Here is an 18,875-nt window from a genome sequence, read left to right as displayed (position 1 = left end):
GCAATTCAGTTCTTACGACAAGGAAGAAGGTTTTGTTGTAAAATCAGCAAAGCCATGAATGTCCCCTGGTTCCTGTCCATAAAGTGTCCAACAGATTGCTCGGTGACGAGAACTACCAAGGTGTGGAAAAGTGCTTCACTTGAGGCTCTGCAAAAAGCAAAATCATCAAAATCAGCACAATGTGGTTTTAGGGGGGATTAAAACAGGTTTATGTTAGAGTTCTAACACAAACGGATGTTTACGGAGAGTTTGGCAAAATGTTCCATGATGCATTTATACACATGACGACATTTTATTTAGAAATGGCATTAAGTTGTTGTTTACATTTGTTCAAGTGCTTTAAACTGATTGATCATCATCTTGTGTGATTAAATGCTAAAATGGATTCTACCATTTATTATTCAGTTGTTCAAAATGGAAAATTAACATAAGCAAAAGTTCCAGATGTTTTGTCTTTTGTTTGCAACTCCTGAATATGCTTGTGACACAAGTCATTATTATTCCGACACATCGATGCACCAGAAGGATTTGCATCAGAAAAAAACCCTCATCTTACCAGCAGTCATAACAGGTTCGGTAGTTTGAAGTCACACGTGATATTCACAACTGACATCAAGCCAGTTAGGTCAAAAGCACCTATTTTTAAATGACCAATAGCTTTACCATGGAAATAATATCAAATTTAAATTAAATAAAGTTTTTTAAAAAAATACACTATATCAGTGAGAAAGTGTTGCAATATGCTAAATAAAGTTTAATATATTTCACTATATAAATATGACTACATTAACAAGTACATTAAGCCTTTCATGCATAATGGTCATGTAGTGGACACGTATTTATAAGCTTTTTTCTTGCAAATTCATGAATGAGGATGTTATTTTTGTGAATAAACCACTTCAGTTGATGTTAGTGAGTCATTCAATATGTTTCCACTCACTGGAGAATAAATAAAAATATAATTGAACATAATGTAATGACACAAGTTTGCATTTGCAATAAAAAAAAAAAAAGGAAAAAGACATGATACATCTATATTTTACAGAAAATTATAATAATTATGATGATATAATTTTATAAATATCTTATAGAATACATTTAAAAAATCATCAAATCATGATAAATTCTAAATAACACTAATAAACAGTATCAATGCATATGTCTGTTGCCGTAAACTACTGTATTTAAATAAATGTTGCATTGTTTCTTTAATTTATTCATGCATGGAAGGGTTCAGGCTCAAGTGATGCTACATGAGGGGCTACAGGTATGTTGTACTAATGTAGAAATCACGTGTTTGCTTATGACATACACTGTGGCATATTTCAAATAATTAATTTGTACATACATTTATAGTTAACAGATACATCAAAATGATGAATATTTGAACAAGAACATATGTAGACCACAGATGTGACATAAAATTTTCATCAACTACTGTTACTTGTAGAATGCAAAATACTTTAATCAACTTGAATTCAGTTTAATTTATTTTTTGCCAAATTCATTGTGATCCAATCGGTAGTCAGAACAGCGTAGCTTCAATGATTTTTAGTGTGTGGCATGCTGAGCAATTTAATCTCAAAGTGAGACATGGGTTTAAAACCGGATGTAAGAAGAGAAACTAAACAGCCTAAGATGCCAAGTAAATGTTTGTATAGTTTGTGTGTGTGTCCCTGTGTTCATGCAGGATAGGCTGAATTATGACCGTGGTGTGATGTCGCGCCCCATGTCACCCATTTTTGCTCACCTCCATAAATATACCGGCCTTAATCAATAGCTAATTAACAGTTAATTACCACGCTTAAATCTAAAGCGCAAACATCCCCCTATTGATAACTTCAGTGGGATGGTGTCATATGACACACACACACACAGACAGACATACGGCATAATTTAGGTTTTTTTTAACTACATCAAGCTCCTGTTAAACTCCAGGTAGAAATAATAGCAAGAAGATGTTAAACTCAGCCCAAACATTTTGCCCTCGTGGAACTGCTTTCTCAGCCTTAACACCCCCATTCCACCAGCTTCCACCAACCTCACCCTGACAACTTGGCAGCAGTTGCCATGCCTCCATTTTGTGCTCCTCAGGAAGCCATGCTGTTTCCTGCATTAGCACCCCATCACTGGAATACATGAACAGTTCAGACATCACAGACAGGACTGCTGCTGTCCATCAGATGTGTATGTGTGTGTGTGTGTGTGTGTGTGTGTGTGTGTGTGTGTGTGTGCGCGCGTTTGCATGGATCAGTGGTTTATGCTTGGCCATTCTTTGTCATGACAATTTACTATTGATAAAGGGGATGAGAAGTGTATAAGTGTGTGTGTGTGTGTGGACTGTAATCTGGCTGTGTTTCTCATTTGGGACTTTTTTTTAAATAATAAATGACATAATGATACGATTTTCAATTTGCAACAGAACTGCTGAATTCCTAACTGTGTTATAAATGACTGTCAGCAGGCCGTATTTCATTTCAAGACTTGTGAAAACAGGGAACTGATGAGGATCACATTTGCTAATCTTTTTCAAGAGTTTAAGTTAATTCTAGGATTTGTCAATTATAAATGTTTTTGACTTTTGAACCATTTCTACTAAAACTCTGGTTCTCTTCCTTGATCTATATATCCCATAGACCCAGAGCAGAAATGACCTCCTGTTGCACGTTATATCTGATGATAAATTAAAAGTCTTGGACATTTTTTTTTGCATTTAAAATTGAGAATATTTCATGCCAAGTCTGCAACCTTTTCCTTCGCTGGCTCGAGAGTCATCCCAGTTGTTTTTGCACATGCGTTCATTCACACATTCAAACATAAAATGACACAAGGAGATGCACAAAGTGCAAGTAAACCTGACAGGTGAGAAGGCAGGAGAGTGTGAGATGATGAAAAGCAGTGAAAGAGCAAAAATAATATTAACATTGCTTTACAAAGGATACAGCCAAAAGAAGGAAAAGATGATTTGAGCAAACAGCACTGCTTTCATCTTAAAGTATAATAACAATACCAATAGTGATATAACACTATGTGTAAACAAGATATCTCTTTAAAGATAATATTTATCACCTGCTGATAAAACGTATAACACTAAATTTAGACTTGAAAATAGGGTGGATTCTGCTCCTTCTCTTGAATTAGAAAATAAACAGTCAGTCCATTGATATATTGCTTCACACTTCCAGTTCAGTTTGAGGTTACAGGAACAGAGGAGCACAGATAGCTGTCCCGCCCCCCAAACCATGTCTTCCAGCGCCTCATCGGGGAGCCTGAGGCTGTCTGAAGCTGGCTGGGATGTATAATCTCTCCTGGGCTCGCCCTGGGGGTCTGCTCCCAGATGGATCTGACCTGAATAGCTCCACGGGGAGAAAATCTGCAGGAATCTTGATCAGATGTCTTGTTTAGTTCCTGAATGTACTCCATCTGCAGCCACTCTACCTCTGTCCTCTTACATAATGCTGTTTTTCTCATTTCGGCCTATTTCAAAGTTAAGCAAGGAAAACAAAAAAGATGGAAAGAAACAAATTAAAATTGCAAGAGCCCGATAAAGACTGGAAGAGTCTGTATCAGCTGCAGTATTGCTGCATTTCCTTCAGTATTCTTGTTAGCAGCCAGCCGTTGGCCTCCCGTGCACGGCTATTAACACTGCAAAGGCCAAGCTGTTGAACTGCTTCACAGAGGTCAGACGGTTGGTCTTTCCGGCATTACACCACTAATGTTTACATCCACTTAAGCCTCCCTCTCTAAATGTTATGAAACCATGTAGTGTAAAATTGAGCGCGCGAAAGCTGGCACAGTACAAGCAGGTAATCACCAGGCTGATTAGCGCCACATTGGACAAATAGGCAGCAGGTTCATATCCGTCTGTCCCGGGTTGAACTCAAAGCCAAGGGGTGCATATTCATTTTCTCATTTTGAGGCAACCATTCAAACTTAAATAGGAATTTTTTAAGAGATATTTTATGCAAAAATATTTATTTCAGCTAAATAAACAGTTTTATCCAACCGAATTATTGGCATAATGTCCAACGGTATATAACACTTATTTCTTTTGAACTATGTAGCTCCATTCCAGTTTCACTGGCTGTCATACTTATGTGCAGAAAACTTTATGGGTTATCTTGTACAAACATAACCTTTTGTATTGACAGGACGCTCATTTTTGGAAACAATGGCATTGCCAGTTGGTAAATATTGCCTCCCTTTATTGTACACTGTCATCTTACAGTCATTCTTGGGACATTTAACTGTTTAAAGATTTAAGGAATGGCTTTAGTTCCTTCTATGTGAACAATCCATTATCAATCTTTCTATATTTTTCTCTATATCCAATGTTTGGTAGCTGTGGCAACGGGCTAGGTGGTTTTTCCAGAGGGGACCTTTTCATCATGAATTTAATTCTCCCTAAAGAAACCTCAGGGCGTTCCCAGGCTAAATGAGATATGTGATTCCTCCAGCGAGTTCTTGGTCTACCCCCCGGGCCTCCTTTCTGTTGGGCATGCCTGGAAATCCTTAAAAAGAAGGTGCCCTCGAGACACCCATGGAAAATGTCTAAACCTCCTCAGCTGGTTGTCTTTGACATGAGGAAGCCGCCACTCCTGCCTCGACCCTGCTCCGGATTGCAGAGTTCTTCGCAATGTCTCTAAGGCTGAAACCAGCCCCCCTACGAAGGGAAGCTCATTTTGGCATCTAGTTTGTAACCAGAACACGTAACCACAGGTAAGTGTTGGAATGTAGATCTGCTAGTAAATCAAAAGCTTTTCTTTCTGCTTCAGCTCCATCTTCAGCAGCCTTGTAGTAATCTCATCCTCCATTCCACCTTTCTTATGAACATAATCTCAAGACAAATGAAGTCTCTTGCTGCCATTTTTCAAGCCGGACACCTTTTCTCCCTTTTCACCTCCAGTGAAATTCATTCAATCCTGCCCACGAATGTTGCAATCAAAGACACTCTTGGTGGGGTCAAACATCCTCTGAAAACACAATTTTCATTTTGGCCGTAGAAGTAAAGACTCGGTTCATGTCGTCTTTTTTTCTTTCCACCACGATTATTTGTCTATGCAAGCATGCATGAATCCTACTGCAGTAACATTTTGAGTTTTCTTTAAGCCTCTTTTTAAGTTATGAGCTAAAAAAAAAAAAAAGAAAAATCATTTCCAAATACATGTGCAGACACTTGGGTGAAATCACCCCACTCACACAAACACACATTCACACACACATGCGCATACCTAGGCCATAAAAAGACCATACAAATAGACATATTGGGGCCAGTGTTGACTTATATCCCTATGCTAATAAGCATACTAATTCACATAGGGCCTGGGAACTTTCTAGGAAAGGAAAAAAAAAAGACAAACGTTACACCCAACACACATAGGCACAAACACAAAGCTGCTCTCTGCCTTTTCCTAAAGCCCTGAAGACCTCTCTGACAAAGACAGGAGAGTCAAAGTGAGAAAGTTTTCTAAGAGCAGATTTCATAAGCTACTTTCCACTGTGGCCCTAACTTTTACTAATATGTTTAAAATAATGTTATATTTACTGAGCAGGCTATTGCTCTTGTGGTTTCTGTCTTTCTTTTGTAATCATTTTGAAAATTTAGCTTAAGATTAAAGCACCTTTTTCTATCGCTCATGAAAACCACCGACCATCACGGGTGTGTTTTCTGAAGAACATTGATATTATATGTATAGTTCAGATGTCAAAACCCTCCAGCTCCTAAATGAGGGAGGACTGATGGTTCAGGCAACGTCAAACCGTTGCTGTAGGTCGGTGAGAGGTATGTGGTCATGTGATATTTCTCTCTGTTTTTATTTTTTCCAGATCCTTTTTATTATTGCTTTAGTTGCCAATCCAGCTGTGTGTATCCTTGAATCCCCCTACCCTTCTTATAACATGCCTTATCCTTCTAAATTATAAATCATTAGTCTGTTCTCATTGATTCTCTCTTCATCTCCCTTTCTAGCTGTCGCTCATTATCTATTAATTATACACTTTTATTGTCAAGAGAAGCAGACTGCAAATGGCCATTAGAGAATTCTTCATTTGCACTTTTACTAATTCAAAATGACAGGCCCAGAGATAAGACACTAACTTGCAGGCCGGTTCACCTTCCAGACAATTTCTACATCTGCTGTCTATTATCCAAACTGGTGTAGAAGAATGTATGGGGATGCAGGGTGATAATGGCTTCACTCATCTGTGTGCATGTAGGGAAAAAAAGCAGACATTATGTCTAAATGAGGGCCATATGAAACCATGTGAGGAGGCAACTTGCCTGGTGTGGGTTTTCTTAAATGACAGTCAAGTGGGACGTCAATCCCATCACAGAGTTAGTTAGTCTTTCCCCCAGGGCCCGCCTCTGTCTACTGAGTGGGCCCTGATTGGATGATATGATTCCTAAAGTCAGATGGATTGGATTGCTGGAGGCAGAGAACAGTTGAAATGACTGGAAAAGGAAGGAAGTGGGGGTGGGGGACTGTGGAACAAACAGAAAAAATGACTGGAAAGTGAAACTTGAGAGTGAAACAAGGTATTGCTTGGAAAAAAATATACATCTGACAAAGACTTATAGAGGCAATTTGACATAGTAAGAGACTGACAGAGGAGGCAGAATGTGTAAATTCAGACAGATCACTTAGCTTGCAGGGAAATGAATATGATATTAAATAAATGACTTAGCCTAGGGAGATCTTTGGTAAATGGCAAGAGTGGGTGGCTGACTTTTGGGACTCCTAGGGAGATTTTAAGCAATGCGATAGAAATGTAATAAACTATAAGCTCATTCTGTTGCGTGTGTCTTACTGTAGCTCTGTGTACCACCACAAATCAGAAAACACAAAATAGGTTTTTTTTTTTTTGTTTTTGTTTTGTTAAGCTATATTTTTCTCTGCTGTTTATTCTCTTTCTTTCAGCTTCTGTAAGACTTGAAAACAGTGCAGTGAAATAAGCTTTGGCAGTACAGGCAGTAAAAGTGTTGTTTACTGGAACTTATCAAAGCAATATGCATTGTTCCAAGCCGTCCCCCCCCCCCCCCCCCGTGCACGTAGTGACTCCATATTAGCTTATATACGTTTACTAATAAAAATACATCTAAGCTACGTAAAGATGTCTGAAAAGTTATCACTTCTAATGGGAGTTCATTTAACATGCATAGTTGTTTATGTAGCTGTGCTGCCTGTGAGGCTTACTTTTCATTAAGATGCATGACTCCAATGAAGACTACAGAACATAAAACCATGGTTGGTTTTCATTGTTGTGGCCAACCAGTGATAAATCAGCAAATGTGGTGGCTTTGCTTTAAGGTTTGCTGCTCAAAGATCCATAACAGAAACGGTTAAAAATGTTTTTAATTGGTATTTCACCACTTTACTAAAGAAAAAAGAAAAAAAAGCTTACGTTTTTACATAGAATGAGTCATTTAGATCCATTTGCTGAATGGAAAAGAGGTGACATGCAGCTAAAAGCTGGGATTCTAACCAAGCCCAGCTAAGCTGAGGAGCTGTAACGTCTGATTATACAGCGTGGGATGGGGGGGCACCACGAAAGCAGCAGGTGGTTTCACAAGTGCCAACTAAGCAGAAGCCTCATATAAGCTGCATACTCATGCTCATCATATTGAGACATGACCATCAATTAACCTTGAAACATAAGCCAAGATAAAAGATGTCATTTTCTTTTAAACAAGCCTGGAGTCTTTGGGTCAGAGGTTCCTGCATGCATAATACAGCATTTTCACTGTGGCACACACATCATTAAGTCACAACATGTACATCTACTAACATACATTTTCAGTGAATTTAGATGTGGATCATGAGACTGGAAGGAGTAATGGCTGTTTTTTTTTTTTTTCTTTTATTGCAACATAAAAATAAGAAAAAAAAAATGGTTATATAGTCTATCTATTAATAACAATAGAAAACACATATTTTTCTGTACATAAACGCAATTGAATGCAAAAACGGTTAAAAGATTGTAATAAACAAATGTAAAAAAAAAAAAAAAGCCCCAACTTTTAATACTGATGCATTGTTGTTAGCTAATTTTCTGCTGAGAGGCTGCTTAAGTTTTGTAGTTGTTAGCTTTGTTCTGTTGTTTTTGGTGTCTGATAAAGGTATAAAAAAGTTTTTAAACATATCCTGACTGCTAAGAGCCAAACTTTTGCTTCGTCTCTGCAACTTTTTTATCTAATGTCTCTGTCCCTCTATTACCACTCTGTGTCATTTCATTTTGACTTGCTTTTTCACTTCCTCTTGTTTCTGCTCCACAATATCTGAGTGGAATTTTTTTCTTAGAAACAAATAGATTAAATCCATTCTTCAGTGTCCTGAAACGTCCAACTCAGCCGTTTACTTTGTGAAAACATGATTCCCTTTTGGGAAACTTGTATCTTTTTGTCGGGGTGTGATTGTGGTTAGCTTGGTGTTTGTTAGCATGTATGATAGCAACCATCCCAGTTAACAACCCCAACAAGGATGCATCTGAAAATAAATAATATAAGACATGAAACAAAATAATACAACTTCGACCCCTCATTTTAGTGAAATGCTTTATAATTACACTTTTAGAAGACAGATGTATGGGGTTCTATAACATGCTGATAATTCTTTCTTTTTTCATTATCAACATGAGCAACAGGACATCATCACAGGACAAGAACAGATAAGCTGATCAGCATATTGACTTTTGTCATTTTCTGTCCAATCAGCAACCCATTCAAGTGGAATCACATGGCTAATATAGGAACTGCTGTAAATAAGCCTGTTAGCTGCATCTGTCGCCTATAGATGTTCATGAATGTGTACCGTTCCTGTCAAATGAACAAATAGAAGGGGAGCTTAGAAGCCTTGCAACCACACTTTCAAAATCTGCAAATAACTTAAATGCCAGCCAGGGGACTTGTTCCTGGTTGTTCCATGGAGATATCTTCCCCAGGATCATCAGACTATTGGCACATAGGGAGGGATGGAGGGAGGGGGACACTACAGCCCCACAGCTAGTGAACAGTATGTGGGACTGTCACTTGTTTTGTCACGTTACTGACATACCACTTTATGTGTCAATGTCACTTTTAATTTTTCTTTGAATATGCTTATTTTTAAAAAACTTTTATGTAGATATTTATTTAGTTTTTTATTTGTATATAGTTACTCTGCTTTCTTAATAGTACATGTTTCTTTTTACCTCACCCAACATCAGTTTATTTAACTCTTTAAAAGTCCTTTTTGTATTTGTTGTTGTTGTCAGCGGTGCTGATGTGTCACTGCCCTATCAAGCATCATTCAAACCATTCACATTTCAGAACAATGTGCTCTCAACACAGCTTCATAGGAGTGAATAAAACATATGATTTGTCATCAAAAATGGACTACAGGCAATAAATATATAGATGAAAGTGAAAAATAAAGCTTGTAAAAACAGGTCATATAATTAGGTGGGCACTGGTTGCCACCCTTGACGTTGTCTCCGTGGCGCTGAACAAAATGAATCCACTTGACCGTGATTTCTCCTCAAACTTTGGTTTCTCGTTGACTTCCACGGTGTAGCGTTTCCTCTTTTCAAAGTGAATTACTGTTATATAAATCCACAAAGAAGCCGTACATACAGACCCGTAGCAATTCCTGAACAAGCTCTTCAACTTGCCCTCCACCTACTTTGAATTTTTTGAACAACTTGTTGCCTCTTCAACAAGTGCAATACCGCCACATTAAAACTTTGCTTTTTAGAAAATTAATACTCTAAAAAAAAATGGTATTCATTTGTGGTTTTACAAAGTAGCCAACATTCTGCACATTCTGGCATCTGGGAAGGTCACATTTCCATGCTCACTGGAACGACTAGTTAGCTGTGTGGGACACACAGATGGTGCAGTAAAGTTGGTTCATCTGAGGCGCATGTTTTGTATTGGGCCTGTTTATAACATAATAATTTTGGACAGAATTGAGCTTTTATTCCTTTACAAATTCAGAACTATTTTGTCATTTAACCCCTCTTTTAAACTTTTATTATCCTAAACAAACAAAAAACAACAAAAGTGATGTGTAATAGCCCCCACTTCACTCAGACGGTTTTTAGTCTTGCAGATTTTTTTTTGTTTTGTTTTGTTTTTTTTTGTTTAGACAAATATTTGCAGATGTTTTAAATGTTTTCCAAAAGTAAATGATGCTAATGTCTACTATTCAGCTTTCAGTACATGTTTACATTTACAGAGTTACATTTCAGACTGGTTTACTTACTCATTAAAGTAATAACCAGAGAGGCTGAGGAGTTTCATTTTTATATTTATAATAATTTATAGATGTGTTTATCATTTTTTTCCTCCCGACCTTTTCTCCTTTAACTAATCTTGCTTCTATTCAGTTCAATTTGAAATAAATTTCCAAAGATGAATGCCATCGAGATTTTACAAGACTTGATAGATTTTCTTGCAATTCTTACATTCCACATTAAACCCTCATTTATAAAGTCTCGAGGAGATGCTGAACCTTTTCCAACCTTTTAAAGTAGGTTTTCCATTACTGTACCAGCCTCTGTTTGAAAATAGAACAAATTTCAAATTCCATTTTATTCTACAGTCACTTAGCAGATGATTTTCTCCAAAGCGACTTACATCTGAGAGTGAGAACAACACAGGCAACAAGTCAACCAGCAGGGGACAACTGCTGCGAGTCCAGTTGGAACCTGGTGCTGCCATGTAGTGTAAGAGGTAGTGCAAGATTTATTTAATTATTTGTATTCCCTTTCTTCTCTACTATAGCCCCTTTGTTGAAATATGATAAATAATTTATTGTCTTGGACACAGGTTACTTAGTGCTGAATTGTCGTAAGGAGCTGGACAAATCTTTTCAACTCCATCTGACCAGCAGCAGAGTTAAACTGAGGCCAAATTCAAGTTTAAGTCTTTTAATTGATATTTTGGTGTGAAAACAAATTCAATAAATTTACTGTATCTCCCTGGTTGTAATGAACACTTTCATCATGTATTATCAGGAAGTGGTTGAGCATCGTATCTGACAATGTTTTTGTTATGGTTAAAAAATTATTAATCAGAGAATTTAGGAAAAGAACACATTTGCTAAAATTTTCAAAACCTTAAAAAAAACTTTTCAAGTTTTTGAACTCATCAAAGTTGACAGTTGCTGGGATCAAAACAATATTGTACATTATTCCACTTTTGTTTATTGCAGTAGCAAATGAAGTTATCCAACTGGGTAGAAACTTTCAAACAGCATCCACAGAAAAATGACATCAGGGATGCAAATGGATTCAACTAATAGCAGAGTAGGTGGTGGAGAGTTTTTATCTGAGGTGAGAATAAGGAAAAATGATATAAACTGGTAAAATAGGGGATGGTTTTTTTTTTTTATCATTCCTAGTTTCACCATGCAAATGATTGGTCTTTACTTCCTCCTGGTCATGTTTCTCATGAGTTGCCATCAGTAAACATCAGTAAACACCAACACCTTTTCTCTTTAAGTTTTGTATGTACAAGAAAAATTTTCTTTTGCTGTACCGTTGAATAATCTAAGCGCTGCAGTCAGATAAGGTAAACGGACATTTATTGTCTGATGGATTTCTTGCCAGGTGGATTGAATCATGGAGCAGATGACACATTTGTAGACTGTAAAAATAGCTAAACCACAAAAGGAGTAGACAGCATCTTTCAAAACATATTTCTCATACTGCCACTTCTACTACCATGTCCCCAGCTGTGTGTATGTTTGTTTTGCGTTAGTGTGTCTGCCAGTAGTCACACTCAATTCTTTCTGAGTATCCTTACATCATGTCTCTGGCAGCTCTCTTTAGTCTCTTTGCAGCACAACTCTGTGCCATGGACACAAACACACACATGCAAACACACACAAATACAAAGGAGTGGGTTATAACAGCTCAGCTGTCCTCAAATTTGACATGCTTTTAACCCATTTCTGCCGACTTGGGCAGAACAGAAAAGAGCTGTGATCACAGTTAGGTTTAAATAGCAGACATGTTAGCTAATGCAGATCATCTCTAGCAGGCGTGTAAATAAATGCATTTGGGTCTTGATGAATGTACTGTAAAGACCTTTGCTTCACCAGTTGCCAACCATGTTGCAGGTTTCATGTGAGTTTAAGGCTGGGAAATACTTGCTGCACATCTGCGTACACAGCCATGTTCAGCTACGTGAGTGTATATCAACCACGTACACATTTCAAAATGGAGTAAAACAAAAAAGAAATGAAGCAGCTACTATGAACATACTGCATATCTGCAACCCAGTAAACCAACATAAACCAGTTAGAATGTTATGAGGATCAAAATGCATCTTTATGGTAAACATTCCCCACAAATAAGGCTCAAACAAAATACTGCTCTTCGACATCAGTAAAAACTTTGACAGTGGCGTCGATGGTATAAACAGAAAGCAGTTGAAGGGTTCGGTTCTCTGCATGTGGCTTACTGAGAACTGAAACAACATGGCTGACTTCCACTCACAGGTTCAAAACTGACTTTTAAAATAAAAGTCTCCTTGGAAAAACCTGAAGCTAAATTAACAAAAAGCACTTGAAATAAACCAAAGTCAGTGGCAGAACACTGTATTTCTGCAGCATTTCTGTAAACAGTTTGCAGTATGTTGCTTTGAGATAGGTATTAGTATTATTCACTGTGCAACAGGGAGAAAAATTATGAAAATGCATATTGTTGCAAAAAAGGCTTGAGAGGTGCTGTATAAAACTCTCCACCACTGTGTTTACCTCTGATGTTATGTTAATGCTTTTGTTAGCATGAGCGTCTCTAGTGTTTAAGACAGTATTGCATCTTGTGCACACGACACTTTACATTGTGTCAACATTTGTGGCCAACATGCTGAGAACACATGGGCACCGTGCTAATTATGTGGATACCTGTCCAGCAGAAACACAAAAACATGAATAAAATTTCAAATATAACCCTAATTTTGCATTTTGCACATCATCAGATGTACTTTTTTTGCATGTGTGCACCCTTCTCCGGTCAAACTAAATAAGTAATTTACAAACACCTTTTGTTTTTCTGCCCTAAAGTTGTAAATATTTCCTCAGATTTCTAACAAAATGGGTCCCCCTTCAGCTTCTATGCTGAGGCAGTTCAGCAGACCTGTGGTGGAAATAACAGACATGAGCAACGGTCACAGTGTTATGCTCTCCCCAACGCCGGCAGTCTGAAACTTTCATTGGAAATCAAACCCTACCACAGTAACTGTGCAGTTTTCACACTAATTTACACCTGGAAAATAAAAATGATTTGGAGAAATAGTTTGAGGCACCAACAGTCTAACATCCCTTTGATGTTAACAAGCGGTAAATCAGGTTTCAGAGAGAGAGGAAGATGAAGAGGGAGGCTGTGCAATGAGGAGGAGAGGGTGAGGTGGAGACAAAAGTACGGGAAAGGGTCAAGAGAGGAAAGTGGTGGATTCTGGGAGATATATATATAAAAAACAAGTTGAAAGGGGAGAAACTGAGAAATGGGAAGGAGAGCAGTTTAACCACTTTTTTCCTTTTATGTTTAGGAAGCAAAAAGATGAATGTCAAATTGAAAGAAATTAGAAGGTGAAAGCAAATAGAAAAGCGATGGTTTGGCTCTGATGTACGAAATGTTAACTTCTTTTGAGTTCAAAGAGTTTTTGTAAAGAAGCCAGAAGAAAAAATTGTTGCGCTACATGAAATGAGTGTGGTCCCAGGTGTGTAGGCTTACCAGATAAAGGGAGAATTTACAGAAAGGAGTGAAGCAACGGCAACAAAAACACAGCATTATGTTCTGGAAGCTTGCCATCAGTAGGTGTAAATTATGTACAGAAAGCAACACATTTCTACTCCACTGTCATTAGATGTAAAAAAAAAAAAAAAAAAAGTTAAAGGGGTGCGATTATGGTATTTCTAGTTTTCTGAGCTTTCTACAGTGTTACAGGGTTGAATCCTCATCAGACATGTGAACGACACTGTTTTTTATCACCTAAATGCATGTTTGAGTTTGAGTTCCAGCACGCTCTCCGTTTGGTTTCCATGGCGACAAAAAAACGTGTCATTTTAGAGAGTTTTTTTCTACTTGGAAATCCTTGTGATGTTCTGGGGGATAAAGTTCGGTGATTGGTTACCTTCTACTGGTTAACAAGGGCATGTACAGATACAGCAGGCGGGTGGAAAACGTCGGATAAAGTTATTTCCAATGATGGCTGGTGAGTTTACCAAAGAGAGAGACATCCTGCTGCATTCGTTGCTGTGGGTTGCTGTTTTCCACTTTGTTTTCAGGGTCGGATTCAGGTTCCAACATGTAGGGCTGTATGCTATGTGTTGACATTGTATTTTGTTTTTTTATTGAGTTCATATGAGCCTAATCCTTCTGTTTATGAGACGTTACAATGACAGTGAAAGCAGGTGCGGTGCGCGCTCCCGATGTAGTGCAGTGGCGGGAGGCGGGGCTTAATGCGGAAGAGTCTCAATCCACTCGTTTTGCCCACAGGCTGATCTGACAGCCTACGGAGAGGGTCGGTCTGAAGTAAATACAGTGATTTGTGACAGTAACTCGATCAATCAGAAATAAAAATAAATTAGCCTGAAATGCACATAATAGTTCCACTTTAAACACAGCCAGGCTTTCAGAGGGAATGGCAGACGTTATGGTCAATCAGGCTTTTCTTAATGCTTTTTCAGCACAAATAACAGCCTAACTATTTATTCATAGGAACAGATTCTTGCAAAAAACTGTTCTGTTGCCTAAACCTGTTTTTTCACACAACTGAAAACAGAAGATAAACCTGACTGCCAATAAACCAATACAACTGATCATTTAACATCAGCAGGGTAAAGGCTCTAACAGGGCAATTTATGTATACTAACTATTGTTTTACAAAGGGACACGTTTAAAAATAAATATTACATTTTCTTCAACATAACCAGAGATTGGACTGCATGGTGGCACGGTGGTTAGCTCTGTGGCCTCACAGCAACAAGATCATTGGTTTGATCCTTGGCTCAGGCAAGGTTTGATCTGTGTTGAGTTTGCATGCACGGGTTCTCTCCAGGTACTTCGGCTTCCTCCCACCATCCAAAAACAAGCATGTTAGGTTGATTGGTTACTCTAAATTGCCCTTAGGAGTAAGTGTGTGTGTTTGTTTGTCTCTGTGTGTCCCTGCGATGGACTGGCGAGCTGTCCAGAGTGTACCCTGCCTTTTGTCCAAAGACTGTTGGGATATTCTCCAGCTTCCCCGTGACTCTTAATTGGACTAAGCGGTTAGGATAGTGAATGAATGAATTAATAACCAGAGATTGTGTTTCCACCAATGAAAATAGTACTAAAAATTTTGTCATAAACCTTCTAATGCCTGTATTACCTTCTATTTGCAGTGTAAATCTGAATATATACACAAAGTTAATATACAAGCTTGTTTTTCACAGAAACAATGAACTGATTTAGGATTTTGTTTTGAAAACAGCCATGGATCACGTGACACAAACATTCCAATGGAGACACATTTCTGATTTGATGAATATGTCAAAATATCACTGACATGTTTCAAAAAGAAAAAGAAAAATTGCTCAGTTTTCCCCTATTAGAATAATAGGATATTCTATTAGAATATAGAATAAGAAACAATTAGACTTTTTGACTTAATGGAACAACAACAACATCCCTGAAAAAGGAAACTTTCTATTTTAAATCAAATGTTTGTAGTGTACAACTCTTCATTGGCTAGAGTTTTTATAACACTTGGTAGCATTTCCTTTTATGGATGAAATTGCAATTCTTTAAGTCTTTGGCTATGATTTGTTTGTAGCTAGTAGAAGGGCAGTGAACAATACCTTTTTGAGTGGTCACATGGTGATAACACTCAAATCCCAGCTCATGTGAAAACTAATGTTGAATATGTGGCGTTGAATAGATTTTAGAAATCAAAATCTGCTTTCTGGATGGGATTTCCAAATCAGTTGTTCTTAAAAGTTGTTGTCTAATATCCAGTATGGTAACAGGGGTGAGTGGAGAGTAGCAGTAGAGTGAGACAAGCCCAAGCGGCAACCTTCGGCGGTAAAAAGTGAAGCCTATTCTGAAGTGCATAAAACTGCAGTTCCCCCTTCATCCACTAGGGGCTGCAAAACAGAGCAAATCCCCATAGACTCCCATGTTAAAAAGACCAACTTCACGGCAGAAATAAACATGTTTACAGCCTGGTTTAAAAATCCATTTTCGGTTTATAGGTCAGGTTTACCATCATGACAACAGTGGGGGGAGTGAATTTTTTTCTAACTCTCCCGTTGTAAAGTAATTTAATCTCGAAGTTCAGCAAATTTAGGGGCGTGTCCTTTTGATTGACAGGTACCAATCTCCGGCTTCAAGTAAGAAGAACGTAGAACAACCGTGGTTTTTAGCCGGTTAACAACGTGACTTAGCTTTAGCCTGCTTATCCCCGTTAGCTGATTAGCTCACTTTATCTCGGGGTTAGCTCGGTTAGCTTTTAGCTACAGAAAGCTCGGAGTTCGCTCGATGTCAATCATCCACCATGACGCTCACGGCTCCCCTCTCAGCTCCACCTCTTTGCCCATATTTGTATTTCCCAGGCGAGACGACACGCATGACGCTGCCAAGATGGCGACGGTAGGAACCGCCCACCGAGCTTCAATTCAGCGCTTTAGAAACCTATGGGTGACGTCACGGAGGCTCCATCCATCTTTCATATACAGTCTATGGACAAGCCACATGGAATGAAGATACATGTCAGGAAAAATTATAAGCTGAATTTCTGCTGGAGAAGTGAATAAAGGGCCAAGTATGAGGCGTATAAAGCAATTGTGGCGCATGAAAGCTAAAATAAGACTGAAGAGGGTAAGTGTAGGTTAAACACAGAGTGCGTGCCGAATGAAACGTGATCAAATCTGAAAAATTACTGTAGGAATACAACAGAATTAGAACTGAGGTGGAGACAGGAAATAACATGGTGAGAAACAGAGGGACAACTATATTCACTTACACAGTTTGATAGCACTCGATTTAATTGTTATGTGTGAGACAATCTAAAAGCGGGACTAAAATAAAGTTGTCATGCTGGTAGAAAAAATAAAAATAAACTTCAACTAAACCTGCAGGAACCTGCGGTTAAATACAACCCGATTCCAGCCTGTTTGGGTAGTTATGTAAAATGGAGTTAAACCAGAATGCAATGATTTACAAATATCTAAAACCCATAATTATGTCCAAAAGAAGCAACATAGAAAATGTTGAAATTTCATGGAAAGTATTAGCTTATTATGAATTTGATTGCTGCAACATGTCTCAAAAAAACTGGAGGAGTGTTTGACAACTTATTAGGTTCATTTGCAAGAGGTGGCAACATGACTGGGTGTAACAGGAGCATTTCAGAGAGGGAGAGTCTCTCAGGTGTAAACTTATGCAGAGATCTAAAAGTTGAGAAGCACTATTGAATAATATAATGGACATGAAAACCCATGAGAACAGCATGGTTTGCAGGAGAAGACACTAAAACCATCCTGCCTGCAGTCCCGATCTTTTACCCAAAGAAAACATTTCAAAAGAAGAATCTGACAAGAAAAGTCCAGCACTGTGGAGCAGCTACCATCCTGCACAAGATACAAATGGCACAACATTGCACAAATGTGCAGAAAATGATTTGCATGGTTGTAAAAAAAAAAAAAAAAAAAAAAAAGAACAGAACAAAACACAGGAATTTGTAGAAAAACATTACAGAATACTGTGTAAGACTCTAAAGTTGCGATTGCAAATTTTGTCTCTCTATTCAAACCTCTATCTGATTGGACGGTGGCTAATGGAACTGTCCAGTCAGAGAGCAAATAGCTTCCTGTTATCCAACAGCATTGTAGGCTCTTAAAATTCAATCCAATTCAGCTTTATTTGTATAGGAAAGGCTGTTGTCACAGGGCACTTTCAATACACATAATTTCATGCCAATGTAAGGGAATTGAATTATTATTGTTATTATTGAGAATAATAATACATATATTCGAGATGTCCGATATTCCCAGCATCTCAGTATTATCAGCCAATATCGATATTAAAATGCAACATTGGAAATTATTGGTATCAGTTTTTACTTTTTTAATGACACATTTACACAGTATTTATATATTCCATATCAAATTCTTAAGTGAAATCTTCTTTCTCAAACTGACAAAATATAAGAGATGTCATGTATAGTTTTCCAGATACTTTAGTTTGTTTGGCACAACTCACTCCAAAACGGTTGATATTGTAAATTAAGTTTGACAAAACAGGTATATTAAATATGGGTATATATATATATATATATATATATATATATATATATATATATATATATATATATATATATATATATATATATATATATATATAATTATAATTATTATATATTAATATATTAATATAATTATTATGTAATAGCTTTAAACAGATAATGCACCTTCCAATGAATGACTAAATAAATACAATACTTCAATCATTTACAGAACTGTGATATTATGCCGACCCTGCATTATATTGAGAGTTTACCTCTATTATGAAACGTGGGATTATTTTTCGAAGAAAAATGTCAGCTCAATCAGTTACACAGTCAGCCAAGTGAGAAGAATAAAAATGAAACTGAATGAATTCCAGGGTTTCCATTGTTCTGCCTGTCGGATTTCCTGTCAAGGTGCAGTCCATTCCTGAAATACATCCACAATAATCCAGTGTCCACATGCATTTGTGCTCTTCTTTTTCAGTTTAAATTGAATTACACTGCAGACTAGAAATCTGCAGATACAAATAGTGTGAATTTAAAGTGCTTTGAAGCACCGTCAGGAACCAAACTGATTTTACTACAGCAAAATAAATTTAGATCTGTGGCATTCAGAAAGATTTGAACA

At 37.5% G+C, this 18,875-nt stretch overlaps 1 protein-coding gene across 1 annotated transcript in view; it reads left to right on the top strand.

Moving 5' to 3' along the window:
* The window catches only part of LOC306764356 (transmembrane protein 132C), a gene marked incomplete at both ends in the record, with an annotated part of 272,386 nt that overhangs the window by 238,958 nt on the left and 14,553 nt on the right, over positions 1–18,875 (top strand). The window lies entirely within an intron of this gene.

Source organism: Telmatherina bonti (assembly GCF_933228915.1).
Source record: "Telmatherina bonti genome assembly, chromosome: 13".
NCBI classification, from domain to species: Eukaryota; Metazoa; Chordata; class Actinopteri; order Atheriniformes; family Telmatherinidae; genus Telmatherina; species Telmatherina bonti.
The sequence above is the reverse complement of the archived record's forward strand: the minus strand, read 5'-3'. Positions and strand labels throughout refer to the sequence as shown.